Below are 24,351 nucleotides of genomic sequence, written 5' to 3'. Positions count from 1 at the left end.
GAGAGAGACACAGCAAGAGCAGGAACACAAGCAGGGGGAGTGGGAGAGGGAGAAGCAGGCTTCCTGCCGAGCAGGGAGCCTGATGTGGGACTCGATCCCACAACCCTGGGATCATGACCTGAGCCGAAGGCAGACGCTTAACGACTGAGCCACCCAGGCGCCCTAGAATTTTTTTTCCACTGCACTGACCACATCTTATTACATATCTATCCTTTCCTTAAAGAAACGGAATAATGTGGGTGGGTTCTTTTTTGGCCGAGCCATTGCAGATTTGATAATGAAGCACTGGGTAGTTTATATTGGGTAGTTTAATTAAGAAAAGTGCATATTTAGACAAAATTTAATGAAGCAGTTACTTTCAAGGATGTCACTTGCATGACCCTGATCATGAGAGTGAGCCCTTCCTTGAATTTTGCCCCCAACCTCCACCCCAGAGCCTTACTCCCTTCACCCTAGTCCTGGCTTTGGAGTATATGAGTATTGGTCTCAGGGGTATTGTGAGAGATGTCCTGTGGAGCTGTGATGGAAGATAGCATTAAATGTATCAATTTATCATTTCTTAGCACCAAAGCACACACAACACTACAGGGAACCCTAGGGAGGCTCCTTTCCTTTGGCCATTCAACACTCATTGATGGAGTATCTCTGTATTCCCCAGCATTACTGACACAGACAGAAACCCAGTTCTTCCTCCTGGGGAAAGGAGGTGAGGAAGTCCTCTACAGACTCACACCTGATCACCACGTGAGCACTGGAGTGGAGGCTTGGATTCCTGAGTGTGCGGAGCAGAAGGGCCTGCACCGTATTAAGTTCTTGGGTTGCTAACATCAAAAATCAATTCTAGCTCAAGAAGAAAATGAAAAAAAAATTACTAGAAGGCTAGGGGGTTGATCCCTGGTCTTGAAAAGGAGCAGGGGCTGCTCCAGGGATCTAGGGAAAGGGGACAAATGGACAGTCCATTCAGAACAATGCCATAGAGAGAAGTGAGCTCCAGCCATTGATCTAGCTAGTGCCACTCTGCAGAAGATTCACATTCCCAGGGAGTGTGTCTGATTGGCCTAGCATGTCATGAGGTCACCTTCTGGCTGGAGGAAGGCACATAGGATGGGAAAGGGTCATTTTCAAAAAGGAAATCAGATGCCCTCATCCCTAGGATGATTAGAGACAGGCAAGCAGGATAGCTGTTCACTAAAAAGCAAAACAAAACAGAACAAAAACAGAGAAGCAACTCTATTAGTTTCCTACGGCTACTGATATAAACTATGACAAACCAGGGGACTTAAAACAACAGAAATTTATTCTATCATAATTCTGGGGGCTAGAAGTCTGAAATCAAGCTATTGGCAGGGCCATGCTCCCTCCAAAGGCTGTAAGAAGAAATCTTTCCTTGACTGTTCCTAGTCTCTGGTGTTTGGCAGAAATTCTTGGTGTCCCTTACCTTGTAGCTACATCACCTCAAGCAATCTCTGCCTCCATGGTCACGTGGCCTTCTTCCAAGTGAATGTGCCTCCTCTCCTTTTATATGGACACCGGCCAGTTGAATTGAGGACCCACTCTAATCCAGTATCGTCTCATCTTAACTCGATTACATCTGCAAAGACCCTATTTCTAAATAAGGTCACATTTACAAGTAGTGAGAGTTAGGACTTCTGCGTATCTTCAACATACCTCTCCCAAGTAGAGAGATGGGACTGGTAGAGCTTCAGAAGCATGGAAGGATGCAAAATCTCAGCAAACAGCCGGATAAGTTAGGCGACCGGAGACAGGTAGCATGGAATAAATACAGGGCGATGAGGCAGCTAGAGGCTAGATAGGAAAGCAACCTTGGTTGCATTGTAATGATGGATGCAAGGAAACCCAGCAGAGGGAGGAGGTAACTTAGTGGTCCGAAGTCCACATGAACAATGATATAGGCTGATCTAGGAGTGGGTGAAAGACACAGCTCCTTCCATTTCCTCTCAAAGTGGCCCCTGGGAAGACCCCACATGAAGATGAACACCTTTCAAGAGCAGGTCCCATTCCAGGAAGCCTGTAGGACCTCCAGGGCCCCCATCTAATCTGTCCAGCTTCTGTCCTCTGCTTCCTCTTCTTTAAATATCCTTTACAGCTCCCCACCTGTCCCCATTAACATGCATCTCTCTTCCATCTCCTTACAGTTAACCTGATTTTCCAGAGGAACTCTCTTTTGTCTGCTCACATTAACCTTAAAAGTAACATGGATTGTCCTTTTTCTAATCTAATCTCCCTGGCCATCCATTCAGCCTCTTCCTTTCGGTGGTTCCACTCATCACATCTCTTTGAAATGTACTTGGAAAAAATGGATGTCACAAAGCAAGAAGAGCAAAGAAAAAAGAACCCCCTCCCCAGATGTACATATCCAATCAGTTTTTCTTTTGTTCACCCAGAGGGGAGTCTGATTGAGATCAAGATTCAGTCTTCAGTGCCTGAAGGCTGCAGAGTAGAGGAAAGTCACATATATGCAGAGATCTTGAAAATATCATAGAAAGGCTTCCATCAAACCAGAGAACTGAAATAAGGACTTAGCATTTAGAGCATTCTTCATTTTATATGAGAGGAAACGGGGGCTTGGGGAGACTCAAAAGAGAGACTCAAGTTGCCCTGAGCTCAGTGCTTTGCTGAGCTTGGAGCTCTGGTCATCTGCTTCCTGAGACCATTTCAAGATCTAGGTACATCTGTCTCAGCACGCAGTGCTCCAGCCACACTGAACTCTTGGTTCCTAGAGCACACTGCTCTCTCTCCCACTCCTCTCACCCACATCACCCTAGGTCTAGCTGTTTGTCATCCTTCAGATCTCAAGTTGGAGGTGACATCCTCCAAGAGGCTCTCATGAATCCACCAGGTGGGAGGATGCTCCCCAGCTAGACGGTCCGGGGCTGCTGCCCCTTTTGATTCCTCCTGTAAATACTCAGTATTAGCATGGCTTGCACACTGCCTGGGGTAGGATACAAGAATGTGGTGGCAGGATGGCCTCCATGAGGAAAAGGAGCTGTCTGTTCTCTGCCTCTGACATTTTTGTGCTCAGCCTGTGAGAGCAGAAGACAGAGATCACCAGCCCCGGCAGGATGCTGAGCATCCCAGGGAAACACCTGCTGACAACTGATAGAGGCTTCTAGGAGCTCTGTTCCTGTGCCATCCCTTTGGTGCCTTCCTCTGAATCTTCACTCAGCTGCTACCGCTGTATCACTGGACCCCAGACAAGGAGCTGAGTGATCTCATGAAGTAAAAGGCTCTAAGCTGCAAGGATCCTGGGGATTATTTTACCCCGCCCCAGCAGGTATACCCCAGGAAACTGCGACCCACAGAGGGGAAAGGCCTTAGAATCTAAGTTGTTGGCAGAGTAGGACCATGATGGGAATTTCCTGATTCCCAGTTCCATGTTCTTCCCAATAGTGCAGTTATTTCTTAGATTGCTAGGAGAGGGAATTGAGAACAATTGGTCCAGTTGTTTCATTTTATAGATGGGAAACTGAGGTCCAGAGAGAGGAAAAGACTTGCCCCAAGTCACAAAACATGACCCTGCCTTGGTTATTTGTGTTCACATACTTGCCTCCTGAGCTGGTGAGTGCCATGAAAAGAGTCCTCGCTGGATTCATCTCCAGTCGTAGGAAATGACCGTCACAGAGCAAGTGCATAATAAACGATAGTTAAATGGATGAGGGCTCTAAGAAAAAATGAATAAACGTATCGATGAATGAATAAGTGGATGAACGAACTAACAAATAAATTCATCCTGCTTATCATTTTGGTCCCTCTGGGGAAGAAACCCCTAGGAAAGGAGCACTTGGAGCTGTGATCACTCAGGAATGTAAGAGCTCAAATCAGTTTTGAATGTTTTTCCTTTTCCCTTTTCCAAAGATTTATTTATTTATGGGGGGCAGAGGGAGAGGGAGAGAGAGAATCCCATAGGAGATTCCCTGCTCAGCATGGAGCCCAACATAGGGCTTGATCCCACGACCCCAAGATCATGACCTCAGCCGAAATCAAGAGTCGGACACTTAACCGACTGAGCCACCCAGCTGCCCCTCAAATGCTTTTCTAAGCATGTGATTTTATGAAGAGAGAATAAGAAATCTGCATCAATATGGGGAGTGACCAGGGAGGAAAACCTTAGCTCTGTCAGGGTGGAATGGCTAGACAGATAACATAGTTACATTTCTCTCCATTGTTATAAAGTTCTTTTCAGACCCATTATCTCATTAATCCTCCAGACAGCCCAGTGTGCTGAATATTTCATGCCCACTTGCCAGATGAGAAGACCGAGGGTCACAGGTAGAAAAGAACTAGCCCTCAGCCACTAGGATCCCGCTGCTTCATCTGGCTTGGAACGCAGGTCCCCTCATTCCCCTCTCTGCCTGGTGGTGTTGCAAACTGTGCTGAGGGCTAGGGCGGGTCCTGAGGGTACCTCCTGCACTGTGAAACCAAAAACAGCTTGTGCTTTCTCCAGAAAGGAATCTGAAAACAGCTGGTGTCGTGACGCTGGGACCCTGTGGGCTCAGAAAGGATTAAACTGCAGCCCCATAGACTGAGCTCATTTCTCACCCTGTCTCATTAGGAGTGGCCATCAGCGCCTGTAGCGGGGACTAGCCCATCATCCACTCACACCTCCTGCTCGCAGGTGACAGCCCCTCCGGCGGCTCCATGCCACGTCTGATGTCAATTTCTTGGAGACAAATGGTGGGGCTTTTCCTAAGAAACTGAGATGTGCGGTTTGTTCAACCAATATTTATACAGCACCTTGCTGTGTGTACCCCCCAAGTGCTAGGTGCTTTGGGGAAGAAGAGAATGAGCAGTCCTATTATACGCGAACCACGATACTAAATATACACATTATCTTATTTATTATCATCATTGTTGCCACAGCTGTTGCTATTACTTAAGGTTACCTTGTACTGAGCACTTAGGCTATACCAGAATCTTCTGGTATCACTTCTTACGTCGTATCACTACGTAGGAAGTGATGATGATGATGATGATGATTGTACAAGGTCCAAGTGTCAAAGTTTATGCCCACCCAGAATCTCAGAATAAGATCTTATTTGGAAATTGGGTCTTTGTGGATGTAATCAAGTTAGGCTGAGGTCATAGAGACCAAACTCCATCAATGGTATCCTTACAAGAAGAGGAAAATTTGGACAAGTACACAGAGAAGAGAATGCCAGGTGAAAACGGAGACACAGGCAGAGATTGCCGTGATGTATCCGTAAGCCAAAGAATACTGCGGACTATCAGTAACCACCAGAAGCTGGGGAGAAACAAGGGAGGATTCTTCCCTAGAAAATCTGAAGGGTGCATGGCCATGCTATCACCTGGGTTCTGGGCTTGTACCTCCAGAACTATGAGAGAATCCATTTCCGTTGTTTTAGGCCATCCGATCTATTATGGCAGCTCTCGGAAATGTATGGAATGATTTCAGCTGTCCTTTCTGCAGGACTTTCCACAGACAGAAGTATGAGAGAATATCACATAAATTACCTCCTTTAATCCTCATATGAAATCTGGAAGGTGGTTCTTCCAAACCCACCTCAGCTCTTCATGCAGTAACAGAGAGCACGGGTGGGGTTTGGGGCACAAATGCGAAAGGTTTCAGAATCCCAGCAATGTGACCTTGAGCAAGTTGTTGAATCTCTCCGGACCTCAATTTCCTCATCTACAAAATAGTGAAAATGGTATCTATCTTACAGTATTGCTTTTATGATTAATGAGATAACACAAAGTTTATGGCACATAACACAATACATAGCAGTTATGGTTATTTATATTATTATCCAACCTAAAATAAATTTGCTCTTACTCCTATTGCCTCTGTGAGGTCCCAGTTTCCTCTTTTACACCCACTATTTCATCTTCTGAGATGCCTTCACCCCTCATCTCTGCATATAACAACCCTACATATGACCCAAGGCTAAGTTCCCAAGCCCACTTTTCCATGGAGCCTCCCTAAATCCCTCGGCTGGAATGGCTTCTCCCTCCTCTGACAAACAGGGCCATCTACAAATATTTCTCTTAAATGGCATCCGCACTTCTGTCTTGTGTTTCTTCCTCAGTTTGGATGACAGCTGGGGATTTGTCTTTACTTTTTAAGTACAATATCCTTGACCCACTCAATTTCTCAGCAGAGGTAAATCTCGTAATCCCAGAGCCTGGGGGAATCGTTCTAACACAGCCCCTACAGTCATGTATGCTGTCTCTGTTTTTTTCTCCTTGTTGACATAGACTTTTCATTGTTTTTCTCAAAACTTTGTTCAAGATCCACTCTCCTCCAACAGGGGAGGCGTGACACACTGCTATCTCTCCATCCTCATACCGCCTCTCCTCGAAACCTTCCTGCTGCCTGTGAACACCCAGCCCCCACTTCAAGAAGATTCATCAAATATTTCCTCAACTCACTTTACAGTTGCATGCTAAGAGGACGTCTATCCGTTTCTAAGAGTTGTTTCCAAATTTATCACAATTGACTATGCTCTGAGCACCATTCTAGGTGTCTTATGTAGATTAACGGGTCCACTTCTCACCTTAACCATGCATCTAGGATTGTCCTTCTCTATCACTGAGGAACCAGAATAGCTGGCCCACGTTGCACAGCAAATGGGAGTCAGAGCCAGGGTTCTAACCCAAATTTAATCACAATGCCGTACTCCTAAAGAGTCTAGATTGCTCCTTTCAGTTGCTCATTGTTTATGCCCATCTCTGATCGTTCCCCAAATTTCGAAAGAGGTGGCTGTGTTGATGACGCTCTCACATTGCCTAGAAATGTGCCTAACACTTGTCAGCTGGACAGCAATCTGGGAACTGGAAATGACTGGGCCTGCCTGCCACACTTCAGGCCCAGGAGAATGCCGTGAGATCATGCAGATAAAGCATAAATTTTGCAGTCCGGCAAATACAAGGGTAGCTGCTGACACGGTATGGCACTGGCCCGCCCTTAGGGAACAAAGCTTGGAAGGGGACAAGCCATCTGGAAGGAAAAGTGAACCTCAAGATAGCACTGAACTCTGTCTGAAAAGTAAGATGGGGATGTGATTCCAGCGGTGGGTGCCCAACTCTGTAAATTTACTAGGAATCATTGAATTGCACACTTAACATGGGTCAATTTTATGGCATATAAATTATATCTCAGTCGAGCTGTTTAAAACAATGGGATAAAGGAAGAAGTGACATTGCAGGTGCTTTGAGCCTCGCCATGGTATCCACAGAACACATAGGCACAGCCTCAGGCCTGTGAGATTGGCCAGGGTCTGAGATCCCCTCCCAGGGTGGGGCTGGGGAGAGGACTTTTCCTTCAGAATACATACAAATGCAATATGTATAGTCAAAAATCAATTCTTTAATTAAACTTGTCTAAAATGGAACATTGTATCAATTACATGAACTGTAGCTCCATCTTAACGTTAAGTTTTAAGGAAATATATGTAATGTGGAGTGTGACGGTATTTCACAACATTCCCCAAAGTGAAAGTATCCAAAGTCTCTGAAACCTAAAAATCCTTTAAATGACCTTAGTTATGAACAAAAGTTCTCATGTACCAGGAATTCCTCAGGCTTAGCACGGAGATCAGCAAACTCTCCGCTAACGTCCAGATCATGCATATTTCAAGCTTTGTGGGCCATCTGGTTGTTATTGCAACCATTCAACTCTGCTGTTGTAGCCTGAAAGCAGCCACAGATAATACATCAACAAAAGGGTGTGGCTATGTTCCAATAAAATTACTTACAGAAATAAGGAGCTGGCCAGATTTGGCCTGCAGGCTGTTTCTGACCCCCGACTCAGTGGTGGGACGTTAACTCCAAACCACCGAGCTGCGGAGGGAGCAGGAAGAGGCTACCTCTTTCTCTCTTTCTCCTCCACACATGTGCAACAACCTTACTCTCTCCTTTCTGTTCTCTTTCCTCTCCCATTCCCCAAGCTTCCTCTGTTGCCTTATCTTGAGCATAACCCATGAGGCTGCTCCAGCCACAGTGCCTGCAAGACTTTCCAGCACAGGAAGTCACTACCAGCTAGTTCACTCCCTGAGTCCCTCAAGTCCAAAATTCTAAGGAAAGAACCCAATTGGCCCACCTCACCTGGAGTCTAGGCATGGATCATGGGTCATTGTGGAGCCAGGTAGAATCCAGGTGAAGCTGAGGAGTGAATCTAACCAGAAGCAAGGGTCCACATTGCTTATTCTGGGCTTCAGTTGGCTGGGGTTGGGGAAGGAACAAGGGGCAAGATTTAGTCTAAGATGTGGGTGTTTTAAGAGCCCATCACTAAATCCCTGTGGGTTGTATTTTCCCATATGCCCAGAGACCCTAAGGTCATGCAGAGAAACTAGGGGCTTTAGCAAGAGGAAAGGGGTATTATTTTCCAGTTGTGTTTTCCCCCAATGACCTTGGCAAGTCACATAAACTCCTTAAGCTTTAATTTTTTCATGGGGATAATAATTGTTTTCTTAAGTGAGTATGCTAGAGAGGGGATAAGATTAATATTGACAGTGGGAAATACAGTAGACACCCACTACCTAGCTGCTTCTTTTACTGTTATAAGGATGATGCTTTCTTTATTTTTTATTTTTTAATATATTTTTTATTTTTTTATTTTTTTTATTTTTTTATGTTATGTTAATCACCATACATTACATCATTAGTTTTTGAGGTAGTGTTCCATGACCCAGCAGAGACCTGGGCTAACACCACACCAAACAATCTGACTTAGGAGTTCTTTGCAGGCAGGCAGAGACAGAGCTCTGCAATGAAGGCAATACAGCTCTAAATAGATAGCCAGGGGACTTTTTTTCTATATTAAACTATTGATTTTTCATAAACTAAGAGCACAAAAGGTCAGTGGAAACAATCGAGTCCCAGGGCAGGATGCCAAAAAAATTAGACAGCTCTTTGTCCCTTGTTGGCTACTTTCAGGAAGTAACTTCCTTTTAGAGAAAAGATAAAACTCCTTTATTTCTAGGCAGTAAATTGAAGGATAGAGGGAGGGAGGGAGGGAAGGAAGGAAGGAAGGAAAGAAAGAAGGAAGGTAGGAAAAAAAGGAAGGGAGGGAGTAAGGAAGGGTACAGTATAAGAAAGTCACTCTAAACTCAAAGACAGGAAACCAAAGTTCTACCTTGATTCAGCCACTGAGCAAATAAACACCTTCCTTTTTTCAGAGATTAGGTGATAAAGTTTGATGCTTCTTACATTTGGACATCCTGTGACTCTGTTATGGGAGGAAGGCAGGGAAGTGGGAAAGGATGAAAGAAGAGATACCTGAGTGAAGGCGCAGCTGGCTTATGAGGATGGTTCTGGTTGGATTCACTCCTTCAGCTTCACCTGGATTCCACTTGTGAGCCCAGAGAATGTTCCCATCATAACCCTTGCCCCCATCTGGGAGCAAATCCTGGTCATGGGGACGGAGGTGTGTTTGATTGAGGGAGGGGGTTCTAATTAACAAAAAAAAATGCCAAAGTATGAATATAGAATTTTGGCCTCAGAGGGCTGTGCAAGTGAGGAACCATGAAGTACAAGCTCATCAGCTTCAGGGTAAATCTTCCTCCCCCTGGAGTTATGCCCATGGGTAGAATAAGCTCTTGGGAGATCACTCAGGGGAAGCTGTAGTCCATTGCTCTCCAAGACTAGCACCTCCTCCTATGTCTTTAGACTGAGATTTCATGGTACTTACTGAGCATCAGGTTGGTACTCCACATGCATCAGGTCATAAAAATCTTCACCTGGGGAGGAAGACATCATGGTCTCCACTTTATGGTTTTGCTATTGGAGGACACTCACTCCCCTAAGAACAAAGCTGAACATTACTTAGAAACTGAAGACAAGATTCGTCTTCTGCTACTAAGACATTTTACTCATTGGGGGTCCCATTTATTGGAATTTGTTATGTGTCAGACACTATGATGAGCTTTACAGATGTTGTGTCATTTACTACCCATGATAGCCCCATGATAGGTATTACTACCCACATGTGAAAGATCACAAACACAGTCATGTGTGATGTGTCATGCCTCCAGCTTATCTCTTCGGAATCAGCATGAAGAAGTTGTCCCTAGAATCAGTCCACTACCTTTTTCCAAATACTATTGCTCATCCTAGCCCTGACTTGGGGTCCAGGAGCTCAGAGACACTCCAGGATCTGGAGCCACATGTCAGATGCCATCGCATGAGCTGGCCATACAGTTCATTTGTTTTCTTCCCACTTCCTGGAAGGAAGAGGGCTGGCTTACAGAGAGGTGGTATCGTGGAAGGAAACTAAACCACCAGGGCAGATTCAATCTGTTCACTTTGGGCCCTCTCTGACTGGTGTCACTGCCTGTTCACCCCTCAACCATGACAGTCCAGCCACATGTTGCTCTATATAGGGAAGGAGATGCCCAAACTTTCACTCAGGGTTAAGTGCTGAGCTAAATTCTTACCACTTCCAGAAAGCCTTTCCTCAGCATGACAAGGTTCTACAAACCCTCTTCCTTCTGATATTCTGGGACTTTATTTATTTATGTATTCATTCATTGATTCATTCATTCAGATTCTGCACGTGGTCTCTGAGCCTCCTCTGAGAACGACTTCTCATGGTTATTGCAACACTAATTTGTCCAGGTGCCATTGTGGCTCTTTGTTTGGATTATTCCAGATAAGAACCAAGAGGTAAGGATTGGTGGGCAAGTAGTTTGTATGGTGAAGCCAACACCTATAAGAGAATGGAGAAGTAAAATGGGAGAAAGGAAGGCAACTCATCAAGGCTGGGCACCCAAGGAATAAACTCCCTGAGAAGAATCACAGGCAGTCAGAAGTCAGGCCGGGAGCATTGACTGAAGTAGTCAGAGCTTGGGGGGAATAAGCAGGACGCTGATGGTATCTACTGTGTGCTTGCCTCACTAGCCTATCTCGAAGGGTTAGCTATTTGACCCAGAAAATGGGGTTGTTGAAGAAATGAAATGAGCCCTCATCACCCATGTGAGTTTTCAGCATAGTGGGTAGCACATGGTAAGTACCTAAAAATGTTAACTGTATTTATTTTTTAACAAACACTGGGTCTGTCCCTGAGAAACTCAAGGCACCTAGACTTCCCAAGAGTGGGGGAAACTGAGGCCCAGAACTATCCATGACTCCTTTGGAGAAACAAGACAACTTAGCAGTGGAATGTGTGTGACTCTCTCAAGAATGGAATCCAAGGCTACAGATGTCCTTAGATCAACATGCTCTTCTCCTTGCAAAGGCCCAGTCCTGCCTGAGATCGCACAGCTGTGCAAGACTTTTGCCAATGCAGATGGGAACCCCCATGGGCAGTGGCTTCCCTAGTGGGTTTTCATTGTCATTGCTTCTCAGAGAGAATGGCAAAGGAGTTTGCTTTGTTTATATGGTGGGACAATTATTTTTCTCCTTAGCATCTCAGTAAACAGTGACTATATTTAGGACAAGATGCTGAGTGCAGGTTGAATCTGCAAAAATAACTTCCTGAGAGATTTTGAGCAAGCTTATAAACCTGTTTGGGTTTTGTTCCATGTGTCTCTTTTTGTCCCTACTCATGATTTTTGAAAATAAAATTTACATTCAATCAAATGCACTTTTTTAGGTGTATAGTTTGATGAGTTTTGACAAACAGAGTCATATGAACGCCACTGCCATCAAGATGCAGATATTCCCTCCACCCCCAGGAGGTCCTTCGTGACCCCCTGCATTTAATTCCCTCCCCCCCAACCCCAGGGCCAGGCAGCCAGTGATCCAATGTCTTTTCCCATGAAGTTGCCTTTTCCAGAATGTCATAGAGATGGAATCGTACAGTTTGCAGCTGCTTGCATCTGACTTTTTTGACTTAGCATCACACTCTCAAGATTCAGGCATATTGTCGCCTGCACTAGGAGTTTGCTCTGTTTATCACTGAGTAGCATCCTATTGCCTGGATGTATCTCAAGTTATTTATCCATTTATTAGTCAATGGACATTTGGAATATTTTCAGTTGGGGGTGAATAACCTACTATACCCATCCTTATGCATGCCTTTGTGCAGACATGTGTTTTCATATGTATCGCCAAGGGGCGCGTGGCAGGCTCAGTCGGTAGAGCGTGTGACTCTTGATCTTGGGGTTGTGAGTTCAAGCTCCACATTTGGTGTAGAGATTACTTAAAAATAAAATCTTTAAAAAAAAGAAAGAAAGAAACTGCCAAAATGCTTTCCAAAGTGGCTGTGCTACTTTACATTTTCCATAAAAAGTTTCAGAGTCCCCGTTTCCTCACCCCTCCCCCACTGGTGTGAGTTTTTTCTCCCCATTTTAATAGTTGGTCAGTGATAGCTCATTGTGATTTTAGTTTTTTGTTTTTGTTTTTGTTTTTGTTTTTAGTGACTCAGGATGTTGAACTTCTTTTCATGTGCTTTTTTTTCTTTTTGAAGATTTTATTTATTTATTTGAGACAGAGAGAATGAGAGACAGAGAGCATGAGAGGGAGGAGAGGGTCAGAGGGAGAAGCAGACTCCCTGCCGAGCTGGGAGCCCGATGCGGGACTCGATCCCGGGACTCCAGGATCATGACCTGAGCCGAAGGCAGTCACTTAACCAACTGAGCCACCCAGGCGCCCCTTCATGTGCTTTTTTGTTACCCTATCTCTTCTTTGCTGAAATGTCTGTTCAAATATTTTGCCCATTTTTAGTTGGTTTGTTTATCTTCTTATTAGTGAAGTTTGAGAGGTCTTTATGTACTCTAGATACAAGTTCTTCATCAGATATATCTTTGCAACTATTGTTTCCTGTCTGTGGGTCACCTTTTCATTTTTTCAAGAGTATGTCTTGAAGAGCAGCAGTTTCCTTAAAGTCCAACTTATGATTTGCTTTCTTTTGTGACTTGTGCTCCTTGTGTTCTAGCTAAGACACTTATAGAGTGCCAAAGATTTTCCGCTATGTTCCTCCCTGCCCTAATTTTCACAGAGGCAATGCCCCATTGTTGAAGGCCTGTAGTTGTCTGCTCTACAGGGGTGGGAGCAGGTGAGTCTATATAATTCAGGGATGAAGGAGTGGAAGCCGCCATGTGTAATGGCCCTAAAGTCAAGCTCTCTTACATGATTATTGGGGAAATGGCAATACCCCAACAGCCTGCGCCAATTTCATCTGGCTGCAAGGCCAGGTATGGAGTAGACTGATACCGTGTACTAAACTCTCTCACCCTCTGATAGCAGAGTTGTGAATGATTGGAAGAATGAAATGAAATTTGACAGAGCAGGGGCAGAGATGGAGAAAGATGTGTGGGGACGTATGAAGCAAGGGCCAGCCCAGAAAAGCTTTGGAAACATTATTAACAAAGTCAGGCCTTTCTCCTAAAGTCATTGAAGGACCACCAACGGGCCTCGAAGAGAACATAGTCTGAGTTGTATCTTAGAAAGATCCTTCTGACTTCAGAGCACAGAATAAATTAAAAGGGAATGAGACTAGAGGGGAGGGGGCCAGTTAGGAACTGTCAGAATATTCTTGACGAGAGATGGGTTGATGACTGAGATGAGGGCTATAAGTAATGGGAGTAGAGACAAGTGTAATGATTTTAAAGTCTCTTTAATATTTGGAAATTCTTGGAGTATCTCATAAACTCTGTGTCCTTAACAAAACAAGAAAAATGCTAATTGCTACTATTATTGTTAAATCATCCTGGATCCTTCTTTCTTCAATGTATTTTCCGCAATAGCTAATTATACTCCGAAGCCACAGTGCCAGATGGATAATATAATAATACTGGTATTTACATAGCCCCTGTCTCCCAAAAGGAGGAGCCTGGCTGAATAGTCAATAAACAACCTACTTCCACTCCCCAAGTGATCACTTGGAGACAAAGAAGTGGCTCTCCCCACTTTGAAGAGTTGCAAATGAGCAGAAATGGCAGGAAGTATAATAAATTTGAATTTTCAACATTTATTGACAACTTACTATGTGCCAAGCAAGTTTTCACATGTTAGTTCATGTAATTCTCACAGCAACCCTGTAAATATAGATATGATTGTCTCAACCTAGAGGCTAAGAAAACCAAAATGCAGAGGTGGAGTGACCTTTGCAAGGCTGTGCCATTAGGAAATGGGAGCAAAGTGGGGATTTGAACTCCATGCTCCCTTGGGTTCTCTGATATTTTCTTCCTGGCAATTGGAAACACAATGTGTCCCATCAATATACCACACTCACATCCATGGAAGTAATTTCTTCTGGAGACATAAAACTGAAAGAACTTAAGGGAATTAGCATTCTTATTAGGTTTTGTTGTTGGGCTTTTAAAAACATCCTTATTAGAATCATTTTCGTTAGGGAAATATTGATATTTTTTAACTGATAAAGAAAATGCATGGGTATAAAGAAATGGTACCTTGTCTGAAAGCTATCAAGAACCAATCCATAAAATTTTAAGATAAATAACTAAGAGAAATGAACTGGGATTGAGAATCATATTTCTTAAGTGAACAGCACCATCCCTTGGCCTTAGCAGGGGAGAAAGTGATTTCTGTTAGTGTCAGTTGTTCTTCAACGGGAGAGGAGTTACGGATCTCTTTCTAAATGTGAGAGGCCGTTGTAGGCTATCTCTCCCACCAAATGCACCAAATGTAAATTTAATCTATAATTTCAAGTGTTTCAAAGAGCTCCCTCCATGGCCTCTATCTATAAACCCCAGATGCCAAAGTATAAAGCAAATATAAATATTAGTATTTAGTTTGAGTTGCTTTTTCCTGAGAATTCAACACACTAAGAATCAGAAGAGCTGAGCTCCAGTCTCAGTTCTGCCCAGTTACCCATGGAATCATACTGACCCAAATTCAGTGGTTCTTGCACATCTGTAGGTTAATTGAGAAAGGGCCAATCTAGGCTAGACTTCACTGGAGAATATTCCTTGGGGCTCTCATTCTCTTTCTGGAAGCAGTGGGCTAGCCTAGGCACATGCTTCTGAAGATGATGACAGAAATTTAAGAGAACAAGCACAAACACATGAGACCTCTTATTGCTCACGCACAGAACCAGCACACTGACATTGCTGCCATTCTCTATGGGCCAAAGCAAGTTACTCAGCCAAAGCCAAGGTAAAGGAATGGGGAAATATCCCTATTAGCTTTCTATGCTTTCTAACAAATTGCTACAAACCACAACTTAAAAGAACACATATTTATTACCTCACAGTGTCTGCGGTTCAAGTGTCTGGGCAAGAGTAAGCTGCATTCTCTCTGCAAGGCTGAAATTAAAATGTTGGCCAAGGCTCAGTTCTCATCTGGAGGCTCAACTGCCAAAGGGTCTACTTCTAAGCTCACTAAGGTTGTTTGCCAAATCCACCTCCCCATGGCTGAAAGTCCAAAAACTTCAGCTTCTTATTCAGTTCCTAGATGCTGGCCGTAGACCCTTGCCAAATGGACTTCTCTAACAGGGCATTTACCTACTTCGTGGCAGCTTGCTTCTTCAGAGCCGGTAATGGAGAGAACAAGTCTGCTGGCAAGATAGAGTCTACCAAATGTGATACATTCAAGAAATCACATTCAAATTATAATCTTATCTCATCACCTTGACATATTCTATTGGTTAAAAACATGTCACAGGTCCTGCCCATACTTAACAGGACGGACTTACAGATGTGAAGACTAGAAAGTGGGATCTTGGGGACCCCTTCCAGTCTGTGCAATGAACCCTTTGGAGGGAGATGTGAGGCCACCATCAACCCACCACCATATTGTGGATGACGTAAATGTAAGTGATCTGGATGTAGAGTGGCAGGAGGCAATGGAGGGCCATGTTGGATGGGGCAGCAAGAAAGTCCTCTCTGCAGAGGTGCTTGGGGCAGAGATGACAACAAATGAAGGAACTAGTGGTGCAAAATCAAGGTGGAATTTCTAGAGTTTGGGAACTGTGCAAAATATGCAAGAATTGAGAGCGGGAAAAGGCTTTAAAAAGGACTGTTGCTCCATCTATTCTTAAATGATGGCCAGACACCAGGTCTTTCCTAATCTTCCAATTAAATTGACTGCTTAAATCATCATGCCAGGAACCTGTCTTCCAGACAAAGGGTACCTAGTGGCTAATGAGATGAGGAGGAGATCATGAGAGGAAGCGCCAGGAGCGTGCACCTGATGGGACATTTCCGTGCCTGTGATGTGCACAGGAGCAGGGGAGAGCACATGTGAAAGACACGGGGCTTGAGGGAGCCTCCAGAGAGACAGTAAGGGCTAGAGATCATGGTAGGTCATGGCTATGAAGGAAAAGGCTTTGCTCAGCCTGTGGTGCATAACTGAGTTAAAGGCCAAAGCTCCAGGTTAATTGACTGAACTGGAGATTTTGATGGCTGCTAAGCTGAAGAAGCAATTTCATGAAAGAGCCGGAGCACTCAGACAGACCCAAATGATTCCATATAAGCCATATAAACTTTCTGAGCATCCAATTCTTTTTTTTGTGTGTGTGTGGTATATCTATATTTATCTTTTTTTTTATTCTTATGTTAATCCCCATACATTACATCATTAGTTTTAGATGGAGTGTTCCATGATTCATTATTTGTGCATAACACCCAGTGCTCCATGCAGAATGTGCCCTCCTCAATACCTATCACCAGGCTAACCCATCTTCCCACCCCCCCTCCCCTCTAGAACCCTCAGTTTGTTTTTCAGAGTCCATCGTCTCTCATGGTTCGCCTACCCCTCCGATTTCCCCTGCTTCATTCTTCCCCTCCTGCTACCTTCTTCTTCTTTTTTTTTTTTTCTTAACATATATTGCATTATTTGTTTCAGAGGTACAGATCTGAGAGTCAACAGTCTTGCACAATTCACAGTGCTTACCAGAGCACATACCCTCCCCAGTGTCTATCACCAGTCACCCCATCCTTCCCACCCCACCCCCCACTCCAGCAACCCTCAGTTTGTTTCCTGCGATTAAGAAGTCCTCATATCAGTGAGATCATATGATACATGTCTTTCTGAGCATCCAATTCTTAATCTGTGAAGTGGGAGGATTGAGCTTACCTCTGAGGCTCAGGCAGGTGACAGTGGTGTGCGCCATGAGTCTTCTGAGAAACAAGAAGGATTAGGATTTTTATATTTCTATTAAATGTGTCTCATGCTTAGAGACACTGCCTCTTAAAACACTATTAAGGTTAAAAAAATGATCAGTTACATGTTGATTTGCAGCCTCTAGTAGACAGTTCCAAAAGTCCTTTTCAGCTCTAAGAAAAGTGCTTAGCACAGCACTTGATACATTATAGAATTTCAATAAAATGAATGCAATTATTATTATCAATTATTTTATTATTTTCTTCAAGATGGTAAATGTAACATACTGAGAGAGACAGTACATTAAAATGTCATCAGCCACTAATTTTACAGCCAATTTAGTGAACCCCTATCAAGAGTCCGTGGAAGATAGAAGACCCTAACTTGTACATGGCAGGTGCCCCAATAATGCATTTTTAAATTAGTAATGAAGTGCCAGCCACACGGAAGTCGCCAACACTGGCTAATGTTTAAGGACAACAATTTGTGGTTTGTGTAGAGACATGTGACACATACCAAGCCCATACTGCTATTGATTAGTTTTTATTGTCCCAACATTGGCCCTTAGAGGTAGGCAGGAGAGAGGTTTTTCTTCTTTGCAGGTGGAGAAACTGAGTGTTAACTATGACAGAACTTTCTGAGGTTCCAAACTAAGTTGTTGAGTCAGGAATAATATATACGCCATACCTTCTCACAGAATTCTCTGTGTCCCATCCACGGAATCCCATGGGATCTGTTGAAAAATGCCAATCCCCAGAACCTAGTCTGAAAACTTACTAACCAACAGGATGGGAATGTAGTCCTGGGAGTTATATTTTGTACAAGTTCCCCAAGTGACTCTGATGGAAGAACTCTGACATGAAACTGTAAGCTCAGCCTCTATCTTGTTCACTCTGCTGCAAGGTCTGGACCCATCAACGAATGCATATCCATGAGATGAGCACATGAATGAAAGCATGACCACAATGCCTTAGCATTTCCTGAAGCTGGAAATTAATTAAGGGTGGGGGGCTTTGGGGAGTGGTGCCAGAACTGTAAAGGCACAGAGAGAATCACTGAGCGAAGAGTAAAATTCGGCATCACTCTGTGCCCTTAGTATGTGACAGATACTGTATTAGGTGCTGGGAATCAAAGGAGAACCAAAGGGAAAAAGAGCACTCCCCGGGGAAGTAGGCTGCTGACCTGGTAGAGAGATCAACTGTATACACTGATCCGTGGGTTCTAAGACAATACTGATAATGGTAAGTGGCCCTGGTTGGGCACCTTCTAAGTGCCAGCACCCTACGGATCTGATCTGATTTTGAGGGGCTGAAGGAGAGACACCAAGGCTGTAGAGGTGCCAAGGAGGGAGGTTTGCACTGCACCTCCTTCCAGGTTTGCTCTGTTCACCTGCATAAATAACTGCTCTCTCTGGGAGCAAATAGCTATTTGCTGATGCAGGAGGCAGGAGCTCCGGTGGCCTCTTTGAGAGAAACCTGTGATCAAAGTTCAGGTGTTGGGGCAATCCTTGCTTCCAGGTGGAGAAACTGAGGCAAAGAATTTACAGTCGGCCTGGTCTTTCTAATTTTCCAGTCCAGAAAGTAGAGGGTCTCTTGAATCTGTGATTCTTCACTTCATCCTGTTAATCCTCTGACAACATCATTCCTATTCCCTTTCCTGGATTTTTATAGATCCCTAAAATTCAGCAAAAACTTGTCTTCATCCTGAGTAATAACTGTGAGACTCAAATTCTGCTTAGCCTCTTAAATTCAGTTAATATCCCCTTCTCAGCCCCTCTGCTCTCCACTTTACTGAGTGGAGGATTGACGAAGATTGACGAAGTACAAGGTGGACGTGTCAAATGCTCACAGGACACCTTTCAGTGGTTTCCTATGGCCCACAGAATCGAATCAAGTGTTCACTACTTTGTCCAGCCCCACCTGGTCCCCTCACCTCTAGCTCTTCTTCCTTCCAATACATACTTAAGACTCTCAACTTCCAAAGCAGGGTGGATTCTAACTTAGTATCAGTCTCCACAGGTGTGAAAAGTTGGGCACCATTGATAGGTCAGTGTGCGAAGGAGAATCACAAAATGCAGATTGCCGTGTAAATGTGACAGATGGGTGACAAATGGTACTGTCTGCATTGATTTTATTATGGAACAAGGAAGAGGAAGACTAGCAAAATATATTCTGGGGCTGATGAATTCATAAGCACACCTGCCAGGCTGTGTTTCTCATTCCTAAGGTTGGCAAAGATGTCCACCATGCCGAATTCAGCAGTCAGTGCTTACAGCTCACTTTACCAATATACTGAGCAGATTTGGTTGAGTTGTTTACTCTCTGCTCCTTTAAGTATTTTCCTCCCATGCCTTCTAGGACTGCCCACTCTCCTGGTTTTCCTCCTACTTTCCTGGCCATTCCTTCTCAGTCTTTACAACTGGCTTTTCTTCCTGTTACTGATTTCCAAATGTTCCATTCTTCCATCTTTACATCTGTTCCCCATGCCACCAGCACTGTGATCCTCATCTCTGTAAAAGGCATCCTCTTTTCCCAGTGGCTGATGTCAAAGAGCTTGAATGCATCTTGACTTTTCACTTTCCCACACCTTACTCCAATCCCACCAGAAAACCCACAGATTATACCTTTCAAAATAGAGCCTAAAGAGTCCCTGGCATCATCATGTTCTACCTAGACAAACACAGTAGTAGCCTCCTAAGAGGTCCCCCTGCCTTTACACTTGTCCCCTTGGGTTCAGTTCTCCACTTAGCTGCCTGGATGATCTTTTTAAAACCTAATGCCACTCCCATGGTCAAAACCCTCTTCTGGTTTAACATCAAGTTCAGGATAAATTCAAATTCTTTGTTATAAGCTACAAAGTATTATATAATATGACCATGTGCTCCATTCTTAATCTACAACATCCCTCCAGAGCTCATTCTATTCTAGACTCACTGGTCACATGTACTGATCATCTGTTGCTGCATAATAAATTATCCCAAAACTTAAAGGCTTAAGACAAAAGTGAATATTTACTATCTCACTGTTCTTGTGAACCAGAATTTTGGAAGAAGCTTGGCTGGACTTTTGTGGTTGAGGTTCTCATGAGGTTGCAGTCAAGATGTATGCTGTGGCTGGTGTCACCTGAAGGTTTGACCAGGGCTGGAATATCCACTTCCAAGGTGGCTAACTCACATGGTTGGCAAGTTTGTGCTGGCTATTGGCAGGAGGCTTTAGCTCCTCTCCACAGGGTCTCTGTACAGGGTTCTCCACCATAACGTGGTGGCTGACTATTCCCAGAGTGGGTAAGCCAAGAGGCCAAGGCAGGACTGCCAATACCTTCTATAATCTATCACTGGAAGTCATACCATCACCTCTGTCATATGCTATTGGTCACATAGACCAGCTCTGAATCCACAGGAGAGGAGACTACAGAGAGAGAGAGAGAAAACACACACACACACACACACACACACACACACACACACTGAAGCAGAGATTAGGAGCTATCTTGGAGGTTGGAAGCATACCATCTTGCTCTCCTATAAAGTGCAGAACTTATCCCCACTTACAGCTTTTATACTTGTCGCTTGTTTCATCTGAGTGAAAAGAAATCTTTCCTCTAGGGAAACCTTCCCTTAGATTTGTGTAAGTTTTACCCCTCATTTTATTCAATTAGCTACTCAGTGTTACTTCCTCAAACTAGACTTCCCTGACCCCCTTGCATAAATATCCTCCCTATCACTACCCTACCACTTTACTTTATTCTTTCTCCTAGCACTTATTACTATGCTCTACCAAGGCAGGGGATTTTATCCATTGTTAAATCTGAGTATATAAAACAGTGTCTGGCACAAAGTAGAAGCTCAGTAAATATTTGTTGAATGAGTAAGTGAAAGAGTGAAACCCCAAGTCTTGGGGCATAGAGGGAAGACACATTTATGATAGAGAACAAAGAAGTGAATTCGTTCATTCCAAAAATACTATTGAGCCTTATGAACCAATTTCTGTATTCAAAGAGAATCCAAACAAAATTTCTGGCCCCCAGGAGCCTCTAGTTACCCACCAAGCAAACTTCAGATGTTAGGACTCTGCAGCTTGAAAGGTTTCTTACCATGTTTCATTGCCTGTTCCACTCAACACACTGTCTTAAGGCAACTGCCCATCTTGTAGCTGAATGGTCGGAGCATGAGATCAGGCAGTCCTCTTCCCCTAGCCACAGTTGATTGTATCGGAGTTGGGCTCCCAACTTGGAGGACGCCACTCTATGCAATGGAAACCCATCTGTAATTCAAGTGGTGAGCTCTGAGAGGTCAACTGAGACAATCAGTTGGGAGCTTAAATAAAGAGACACAAAATATAGCTACTAATAGGGCAGGGGGCACAAAAGCACAGAGACCCTGAGGCTGAGTTGTGACAGATTTAAGGCCCGTGGCAAGGCAATGACCCGCACAAACTGAAATCCTGGGGAGCAGAAACTGTGAGTAAGCAGAGGATCTAGAAGGAAAAGAAGAGAAAGGGGCAGGGGCACAGAGACACAAAGAACCTGTGAGATGGAGAGAAAGAAGAGACCCGGTGAGAGAGGCAGAGGGAGAAAACGAGACAGAGTTAAAGGCACACAGAGCAAAGAAACCAAAACATTGAGACCTGTCCATGCTTGGAGCTATCCCCCTCCCCCTGCCTGAAGCCCAGCAGTGCAGTTTGTTCTAAACATCCGTGCGCTGGAAACCTTTCAACTACAAGGTCTCCCACCCACTTCTTTCTGAGTTAAACTGAGTTATTCTCTCTTATTCGAGATTAAAATCACCCTGACTAAAGTATATAGTTTCTGAGGTCTCTGTGTACAGATTCCTTGAGCCTGAAGTAAAGCTGGTGGCCTATCCTCAGTAGGAATCTGCTTTCCTACGATCCTGGAATAGTGGGGACTGGCTTCCTCTGAAATACCCACCCCTTGAAGTGCCCTCCCTCTACCACATACATTACGCATAGACAGCACGAGCTCAGAGATACAGCAGCCCTCCCCTCTGCCACTAGACAAGTGAGTGTCTTCAAGTCAGCCTGGCTTGCTCCCCTCTAAACTCCTCGTGCCGTATATAGTCTGGCCCATGGTACATGTTGGGAGTATTCCAAAATGACTGGCCAGATCTGTTTCATGAAGAACCCACAGCCCTAGCGTATTTTCACTTTTTTGCTGCTGCTGATGATAGCAATAATCATAATCATAATAACAGAACCATTTATTGAAAGGCACGCTGTGTACTATGCATTTTGTGTGCTTATTATCTGCCGTAACACCATCAGTTCCTTTCATGGGTCCTCAGCAACTAAGAGATTTGGTGCCAAAAATTATACTATTCCATTATTCTCTTCTTTGCAATGGCAAAATCTTCCCGTTTCCAAGAATAAGAGACACGGGCGAGCAGGCTCTTTTTTCTTCCAGGACCAGCCAGCCTTTGAAGTTTAGGCATTAAAAAGTTAGAATGCCTTGGTTCAGGGAAATGGGATGGAGGACTGGAGGGAGGAAGAGAGGCTGTCTTTAGTAATAAGGCAAAACCTTCTATCTAGAACTTTATTATTTTTTTAATTTAATTTAATTTTATTATGCTATGTTAGTCACCATACAATACGTCATTAGTTTTTGATGTAGTGATGCATGATTCATTGTTTTCATATAACACCCGGTGCTCCATGCAGAGCTTTATTATGACTTAATTATATTCCAGAAAGCAACAACAGCTACTTCCTAAATAAGGGAGGTGACATAGGGTTATGCAGGGTTTCTCGACCCTCAATATGTATCAGAATCACCTAGGAGTTCTAAAATACTCATTCCTGGATCTGCTATAGCTTAACTTGCACAGAGAGTGACCCAAAAGTTGCACTCCTAGGTGGACACACAACAGAAAGGCATACCTTTTTGTTGACCAAAGGAATGATACAAGAATGTTAGTAGCAGCCACATTTGTAACACCCAAGAATGGGAAAGACGTCCATCAAGAGCAGATTGGCCAAATGAATTGTGGTATATTCACCCAGTGGATATACTACGGCAACAAGGATGGACGAACAACTTCCATCCTTCCCAATATTGATGAATCTCAGGAATGTAATGTGAAGCTAGACACAGAAGTATGTCAATGATATGACTCCATTTACATAAAGTTCAAAAGGGTGGAAAATGAATGTTTGCTATTTAAAGTCAGAATGCTGGCTACCCTCGGACAGAACAGGATGGTAGTGACTAAGAAGTATACAAGGGGGTTCCTGGGGGGCTGGTTTGTTCTGCACACACCGTATGTTTACTTTGAGGAAATATACCATGCTATACTCCATGAGTTCATTTTTCTGTATGTCTGCTATAGTTTATTAAAATTTTTACTTAAAATAACACATGCCTAGTCCTTGCCCTCAAAGATTATGATTCAGGTATATGAAGTGAGTGGGGCCCAGGCATTTGGTTAGTTTTAAAAGTTCTCCACTTTGGAAATTACGGAAGTTTTGGTCAGATAGAACTGGATTTGAGTCACTCACTGTGTAAGTGGCTTTGAACAAGCTAACCCCTCTCTCTGAGACTGTTTCCTCGTTGTAAAGAAGATACAGTGGCATGATCCCCATGCATATTATAAGGTTAAAGGAGATAATACAAAGTCTTTAGCACATTGTATGGCACCGAGAGAGAGAGAAAGAGAGAGAGAGACAAAGAATGCAGTGAGTGTTAATTTTTATCATCTAATTTTGTCCAAGATTGAGAAGCAAGTAAATACTAAATCTGACCTAGATCTGCTAGATTTTAAAGCCCATATTGGTATATTTGTTTCAGTATTATGCTCTGTCTTGAGGACTCTGAGCCAATCCTTTCAAGGGACTATGACCCCGAGAGCAAAGAAGAGAGGCCCCGTTCTTTAATCACGGGGTGTTGATTAGGTTTGATTGCATGTTCCATGGTTATTATTGATCTGGAGAATGATTGATGGTCACTGGTTGTCACTGTCTCATCTTTGCTATAATTGCATGAAATATTTGTCGGGGTTGAGCACCTCTTACTCAGATGCATTAACAATAATTTCCCCAAATGTGTTCCCTTGAAAGAGATTGAATTATTTCCAAAGGTCCTGTGCATCTCCTTTGCAGCGCAGGAAAAAGTACATCCATAAATTACTCAATTGACACAGATGGGGACCTGAATGGCGGAGCAGTCGGCTGCAAATCCTTCTTCCCAGACACGTCCTGTCTGATGGTGGGACTGGCAGAGGCTCTGGGGGTGCCACCCTGGTCACGCACAAGCATGACTGGTGGTTCCTCTCAGAGGAGGAAGTAGACAGGCTGCTAATCCATGTCCGGGCTTTGGAGTCTGACAGCAATGACTAAGGCAACTTGAAATTAATTTCCC

Source organism: Mirounga leonina, unplaced genomic scaffold, assembly GCF_011800145.1.
Source record: "Mirounga leonina isolate KUSES-001 unplaced genomic scaffold, KU_Mleo_1.0 Mir_170, whole genome shotgun sequence".
Taxonomy (NCBI): domain Eukaryota; kingdom Metazoa; phylum Chordata; class Mammalia; order Carnivora; family Phocidae; genus Mirounga; species Mirounga leonina.
This window is presented reverse-complemented; position numbering follows the sequence as displayed.